Here is an 8,370-nt window from a genome sequence, read left to right as displayed (position 1 = left end):
CAAAAATTTAAAATTTAAGGCGATAAAATTGTGCGATTTCAAAATGGATCTAATAAAGTGGAAATTGAACTTCGTGTCGTGCAATTTTGGTCTGAAATCATACTTGTGATTTCAAATCGAACTCGCGCTGCGCGCTCGTTCCATTTTGAAATCACGCGTATGATTTCAGACCAAATTGCACTCCACTCAGTTCAATTACCATTATAAACCTCGTGCAGAACATAAACCACGCTAGGCGCATTGGCGCGCGGTTAAAAAATAAACAACGTGTAGAACAGTAACCGTGCTCGGGCCATGGTCGCGCGGTTAATTATTGGTCTATGACGAGTTATTCGTCTAAGATGTATTACTCGTCTAAGACGTATTATTTTCTGAGACGAATTTTTCGTCAAAGACGTATTATACGCCTAAGATGTATTATTCTTGTAAGACGAATTATTCGTCTAAGACGAGTTATTGGTCTAAGACGTATTATTAGGGACCTTAAGCATCGAGAACGAAATGGCACGACGACGACCGGCGGAAGTAAAATTTTCCCGCACGAGCGTTTTGCGCATGTGCGATGTTGTCAAAACGTCGTCCAGCCTTCGCGGACGACCGAATCTGTGCGGGTTTTCCGTTCTGGTGAAAACATAAGTAAAGAACTAAACTTTTACATGCTCATAATCATCTATTTCCACCTTTTGTTGTAATGATTGTTTGATGTATTATTTGCGGACCAGCGGAAGTCAAATGTTTAACAGTTTAGCGATTTTTAAAGTGCAACTAACCCCAAATATTTTTTTTTCTAATATAAATTTCCTTTTTCTCCTGATCACAACTGCGAAAAAATTATCGTTGTAGCGAACATGCGATAGTGTGTGTTAAAATAGTTGCAAAATGCAAAGAAGATATATTGTTGGAGGCTGTAGCAATACATGATGCGTAGAATAGTGTATTGCTCTTTATTTGATACTTCTATCTCGATGAAACTCTACCAGAAATTTAAACGAGAAAAAGAGCAAAGCATGTAACCATTCATGTAACCATTCAAAATTTGAACATGATTTTCCATTCTAATGACGTTGTTGCTGGAATTTTTGCTCGTATTACTTGTATCATTTGTGTCTTAAGGATCAGTTCTTTTCTTCTAAACAACTGAATATTGCTTAACTGATGATTGGAAGAGTGCGACGACAAATGTTTACGAGTTGATGCTGCAGGTCCGTTGTCAACTGGCTAGGCTTGTTTGGGGACTGTCTTAGTCGATTCTTTACTTTCGCTTTGCGAACACGAAGGCTTGCATTCTTCTTGTTTTATAGCAATGATAAGTCGAGCCATAAGAACTGGTTTTTTTTTCTTTTCGACGGTAGTCCTCTCCTTGGTAAGTCAGCTTTGACTAGGGAAAGAGACATTTCACTCACAATTTCCTCCGTTGACTGAGACGATGCACAGGTGTCTGCAATATTCAATCCTGTATTCGTTTATCTCGATGTTTACTCTTCTGGTTAGTGCTTTGCTTCACCAAAAGTTCCTCAAATCCGACTCCGAAGGACCATAATGTTCTGTTCAGGCTACGAAATATTCTTCGCTGTGTTTCTGTTGCAATAAGTCTTTCAGTTCGTGTATGCCGATTTGGCATAAAAAGTTCTGGCAGAGTGGGGCCTGGCACAAGTTTTAGCCAAATTTTGAAAAAAACTGCCATCCCAAATCATCTTATTTTAAAAGGTCCTATTTCTTTACTGCCTCATTAGCTAAAAGTGATACTTATATCTGCAGTTACTTCAATGCAAGTATAATAAAAGCCGCTTGAGAAAAAATTGGCTCATGAAACTTTTGGATGATTTCAAGGCCTATTTTGCAGCACACCATCAGGAAATTTGCATATTGTAAACAGCAATACCCTGGCACCCACCTGGCTTAATTTTTATTTAAATGCTCCAGTGTGGTTTTCTAAGTCTTAATATCTGTTATAAATTTGAGATAAGAAATGAATTTTGGACAAAACACTTCTTATGACTTGTAATTTGCGTTACAACAAGATATCAGTACTCATAAAACCTCTTTGTTCGACTTGATACAGATATGCATACAATGAATGCAGTTGGTGTGCTAAGTTAAATGCATGTGTCTGTCTTCGAAATATACTAATGCTTACCTAAAACCTAAAAAGTCCATGGCTTGCTGGGAAATGTCTTAATGGTGATGCAAAGGTTTTGAAAGACTCCCGAAATTCATGCAAGTGAAACCATTCTACAATCAAAACATTTTCTTTGATGATCTGTTCTTTGCGCGTTTGGTAACAGATGAATTCATAATAGTCCGATGTAATGAGGATGCTTCCTAATGCTGTTGAGTTGCTTCCAAGTAGTTCTTACAGCAAAGTTTGGCTCTATCACAGGTAAACTTCATGATCAGGATTACATAATAGTGTAGTCCTCGTTGACGGTCAAAATATTTTCGCAGATTCGGTGTATAAAGCCTTCATGATGAGGAGATATTCTCCAAGATAAAGGGGTTTATTTGTTTGATTTATGATGGTCCAAACTTACCCCTTTAAAAGCAGGATTTTCATCTACCAGAGGCTTCAAATGGGGCCCGCCCCGAGACTTTTCAACTAAAATTGTCAGACAACAAAACCAACTTGGCTTTTGGAATGTCTCAATAAGGCCAACTTCTGTAGCAAGTTTCATCAAAATCGGCCAACCGACATTTCCAACCTCGGAACACTTTCTCAGAAAATGACACTTAACACAACAAATATCCTCAGTAGGGCGGTTACATTACAAGTCTAGTCTCACGGGGAGTCCTGATGCTCTTCCACAGCGGGTCCTGGCTCGAAGCGGTACAATGGTGTGAGAAATAGTCTTAAACCTATCAGGATACAAATATCTACACGTACCATGGTTAAGTGCAGTTATAAGGTTTTGATACATGCTTTATCAAAGGCAATGTAGACTGGGTAATAGCGTGGTTTCCTAGCCAAAGTATATGTCAGAGTAGGTAGCCTAAGGTCAAAAACTTCTGACGTCATGTTACCATACAAGCATGTCATTGCATTACGCAGTAAGACAGAAACAACATAGATCTTTCCAACACTGCTGAGGAAAAGCTATAGATCTTTTTCAAAGTCATTAAACTTAAATGAATTGATCACATTTCCGAACAGCCATTTGTTTGCCCTTATATGGAAAATAATGCGGGAAGTGTCGGTCGGCGTAAAATTTTTTGCGGGAAGCCAAGTTCGTCGACAAAAAAAATGGATGAAAAGAAAAAACAAATCTGGTGAGCTATCTAAAGAGGAAATACAAGAATTTACGGAACACAAGAAAACAGCGATAAAGTTCGGAATGAGAGTATTCAACGGTACGTAGCCGTTAAGTTTCCCTTAAAAGTTGTAAAATTTCTAAGGTCAAGGTCAAGGTTTTACGCATTTATGAAGATTACGTAACGCCAACATTCTTTGCCTTAAAGTTGCCATTCCGGTAGTATGCCAGTTTTGGAAGGAGCGGAGAACTAAAGAATTGGTTAATATTTAGCGTGCGTATATCGAATTATGAATGCACGTGGGAAGTTTGAGGAGCACGAGAGAAGCGTAAGAGTTGCTCGAGGCGATAGCCCAGGGCAACTCTAGCTGCTTGAGTGCTCCGTAAACTTCCCAAGTGCATCCATAACTCGATACACGCACAGTTAAAACATGAACCAATTCTTTTATAACACTGGAGACCCTTAAGCTTACTCAATGTTGATTACAAAATCGCTACCAAAGTCATAATACACAGTATTTCGAGGGTTGTTCCAACCGTTGTCAAGGAAGACCAAACCGGATATGTCGAAGGCCGGTACATCAGTCAAAATATAAGAGAAATAGGGGAACAAGGCTTCTGTTTAATGTTACAAAAGACACTAGACTTGATACAAAATAATTCATTACATTCTACTGACAAATTCGACACTTTTTAGAGATTCAATCAAGGAACATATTCAAATGTCACCACTTTGGAGAAAGACAAACCTTAACCCGTATTTTAGCTACCTGTTTTTAATATCGGCTTTTTTGCTCTCTCTTTACTAATTGGTTCGAAAACTGGAGTCACAAATTATAATGGAAGAATATTTTAAAAAATAATACGACTTTTTTAATTTTTACAAACATGTTTCGACGGTACATCCGTCATCGTCAGTGTGACGGTTATGAAAGTTTACAGTGATTTGAGACGTGCCTGTTACAAATTATTCGTTACATTGCGTTGGAAGACAATACGCTAGATAAATTTGGAAGTTAATGGAAATAAAAAGATGCGCCTGCGCGTGCGCGTGCACCTATATGGAAAACGTTAACTTGATGAGTTGAACCTGTTGATTACGGTCAGACTTTTCCCACTTGATGTATATAGACTCCTTAAGCTTAACTTGGTACTTCGGAGGTGCCGAATAAAAGATCTTAAAGCAGTCAAGTTACAAGAGGTACGGCACAACTCTGAAGCCTGCAAATGTTTATAAACGTGAGAAGATCTGTCTGATGACAAGTGTTCGTGCACGGGCGTGGAGAAATGTCGGCTTGTTACATTTTTCGTACGATTTTACTCAAACGTAAGGTTTAAGATCTTTACCGCATATGGAATCTAAAGCTGTTTTTTCGAGGCAATTTGGATTTATGCAGCGAAAATCGACAGTCTTCGTACGACTTGACTCAAACCTATAGTTTCAGGTCTTTACAGCATACGGATTCTAAAACTGTGTTTTTGAGGCAATTCAAAGTGATGGAGCGAAAATCGACATTTCTTTAACGATTTCTTTTAAATATATAGTTTCACGTCTTTAAACCATGTGGAGTTTAAAACTGTTTGTCAGACAACTTATAGGTTTGAGGCATAAATCGACATTTCTTTTTCGATTTAACTCAAATTTATAGTATCACAGCTATTTATTATAAGGAATCTAAACGTGTGTTTTTCAGAAAATTTAAAGTTTTAAAAGAAAAATCGACAATTCTCGTGCGATTTTACTTAAAAGTATAGTTTCGCGTCTTAGCAACATGTGGAATTAAAAACTGAGTGTTCCAGGGAATTTAAGGTTATCAAGAAAAAAAAACGTTATTTCCTGTTTAATTTAACTACGATGTATAGTTCTGCGTCTTTACAGCATATAAAATGTAAAACTGTAATTCCGAGATAATTTGGAGTTATAATGCGAAAATCAACATTTCTCGTACGATTTAATTCAAACGTATGGTTTCACGTCTTTACAGCATCTGGAATCTAAACCGAGGCAATCTCGGGGTATGGTGCGAAAATATATAATTCTCGCACAATTTAGTGTTTGGGGCAATATGGAGTTTTGGTGCGAAAATCAACATTTTTTGTGCGATTTCATTTAAACTTAATCTTTTACGTCTTTACAGCATGTGAAATCTAAAACTGTGTCTTTGAGGCAATTTGCAGGTATGGGGCGAAAATCTACAATTCCCGTACGATTTCATTCAAATGTTGTATAGTTTAATGTCTTAAGAGCATGAACGGAAATCAATGTTTGTCCTCCGATTTAACTCAAATGTACACTTTTAACTCGTCACAGCATAAGGAATCTAAAACTATATAAGGAAGCCAAAATCAACATTTCTCGGCGATACCGATTTTACTCCGATTTTAACCCTAACCCTAACCCTAAAACCTAACCCTAAAATGTAATTAAAGGCCCCTAAAACGTACGAGGACAGCCGTAGCAGCAGTCATTTAGGGTTAAAAAACTTGCAGTGGTAACAATCTGCAAATGGTACCCATGAGATCCCTGGGCTTTTTTGCGGGAGTATTAGGTGTTAGCTCTTGAACAATGATGGCCATGTTCTGGCAGCATGTCCCCATATATGGTATTTTCTGAAAAAAAAAAAACTCCATAACATTTATCACTTTCTGCAAAAGTGAACTTTTATAAGAAACCTTGACTTTCTTTGGCATCCTAAACATTTGGAGATAGTTTAAGCACCAGTTTTGAAAGAATTGCTGTTCAGATTAAAATCGCTTTTAAGGAATATACGATCGTTTTGAAAATTGCAATTTTGCATTAACTGGTCGATTTGAGATAAGAAGGTGCTTACGACTGTATTCTATTTCTCCAACATATCGATTGAAATGAGCCATTACAGCTGTTTCTGGTATATTTAATGCGTTCATCAAGTATGTATATGTGACCTGCATTGAAACTAAAACATTTAATCAAACTATTAACTTTGGGAATTCATTTGGCAAATCAATTAAAATTTTCAGTTATAGGAAAGAATTTAATACAAAAATTATATGCCAAAGAATGAACGTGAACAACAATAACAAGATGGGGAATACATGACTGATTGTGTGGAACACAGCTGTCTAGGTACATCAATAAACTCAAATGCTCATCCCTTTGAATGGCAAAATCTCCCAAACTTAGTGTGGGACATAAACAGCAAAAGCGATTAAAAAGGGAGGAAGGAAAACTTTACAAAGATAAAAAAACAAGGCAGGTGTGATCCAGGAAGCTCTTACATTGAAATCCTCTCCTGGTACAAAGAGTTTTTGCATAAGTGATAAATATTCTCCCATGTATCTCAGAAAACCGTGAAGCTTCAGCCCGTCTCTCATCTGATCAAGCTCAGCTTTCACCCGCATAATGGTGCTCTGAACTGTTATAACCCTAAAAGCTAATTCTCTGTTACATCTGTAAAGTTAACGATGACATGCAATATCACTGTTAAATTCGGAGTGAGCAAATGCGGAAAAGTTTTTGGTCCTTAGGTAGTTTCTTTAAAAACAGTTAGATAATCAGTACTTACATCTCTTTCACAGTTCAGATTTCAGCGTGTTTTCCCGAAGTTATAGAAACAAAGGTAGAGGTTAGGGACAATAGTACAAAACTGAATCACTATCAGCTGTTTTCATTTTTGTTTGATATTCTCCAGACTAACTATATGTCTTTCTTTGATCTTTTAAATACACAGAAAAAATATTTTATTTATTAGTAATTGTTTAATCTATGAAGAAGCTGGAGCATTTCAATGGAGTTAAAAAGAATCGCTGCCTTTAGCCAAAGTAGCCCATAATAGCTTACAAAGGACATGGATGTAGCATTTTAAATGAAGTAATTACATGCAAAAAGGCAACAAATAAATACATCTTTGGACACTCTAAGTGCTTTTACCTTACAATAGTATCCTTTTCTTGAAAGAAATTTTAGACGTAAAAACACTTTTAGATTCCATACGCTGTAAAGACCTTAAAGCTTAAGTGAAATCAAACAAGGAATGTTGATTTTCGCTTCATAACTGCAAATTACCTCAAGATTACAATTTGACATTACATATGCTATAAAGACATGGCAAAATTATCTATTTAAGTATTCCATTTGAATGATATCTTACGAAAAATGTCGGTTTCCGCTTCATCTCTTTAATTTGCCTCAAAAACACAATTTTAGATTCCACATGCTCATTATCTTGTAAACAGAGTTTTAGATTTCATGTGCTCTAAAAACCATGACTAAACTTTTCAGTGAAATCGCACGCAAATTTCGATTTTCGCTACATAACTCTATATTGCCTCGAAAACACAGTTTTAGATTCCATATGTGGTGAAGACCTAAAATTATACGTATGAGTGAAATCGTACGAGAAATGTCTCTTTTCGCGTGATTCCTCCAAATTCCTTTTAAATTATAGTTTTGCCTTGCATATGCTTTAAAGAAGCGAAACGACACATTTTAGTAAATTTGACCAAGAAATAACGGTTTTTCCTTCATAACCGTAAATTCCCTTAACACATGCTCTGAAGATGTGAAACTACATCTTTAAATGCAATGGTATTTCAAATGCCAATTTTCTCTTCATACCTCCAAGTTTCCTCAAAAACTTAGTTTTAGGTTCTTCATATTATTAAGACGTGAAACTCTACATCTGAGTGAAATTGCTATCGCCTAGAAATCTTGATTTTAGCTTTATTACTTCAAATTGGCTCAAAAACAGTTTAGGATTCCTTATGTTGTAAGGATTTGAAAGTATACTTTTGAGTTAAATCGGACGAGAAACATTGATTTTCGCTTCACAACACCAAATTCCCCTAAACACTATGTTTTAGACTTCTTATGCTGTAAGGACCTGTAGCTATACAACATTTGAATGTAATCGTACGATATTTAGATTTTTGCCTCATAACTCTGAATTGGGTTACATACACAGGTTAAGATTACCGATGCCGTAAAGACGTGAAACTATACATTTTAATGAAATGGAACAAGAGCTATTGATTTTTGCTTCATTACTTTAATTAGCCTCAGAAAGTCAGCTTTAGATTGTACATGCTATAAAGGGGAAAAACTATGCGTCTAAATGAAATCGTTGAAAAACGGTCGATTTTTTCC

Source organism: Orbicella franksi, chromosome 9, assembly GCF_964199315.1.
Source record: "Orbicella franksi chromosome 9, jaOrbFran1.1, whole genome shotgun sequence".
Taxonomy (NCBI): Eukaryota; Metazoa; Cnidaria; class Anthozoa; order Scleractinia; family Merulinidae; genus Orbicella; species Orbicella franksi.
Note: the sequence above shows the minus strand (reverse complement) of the source record.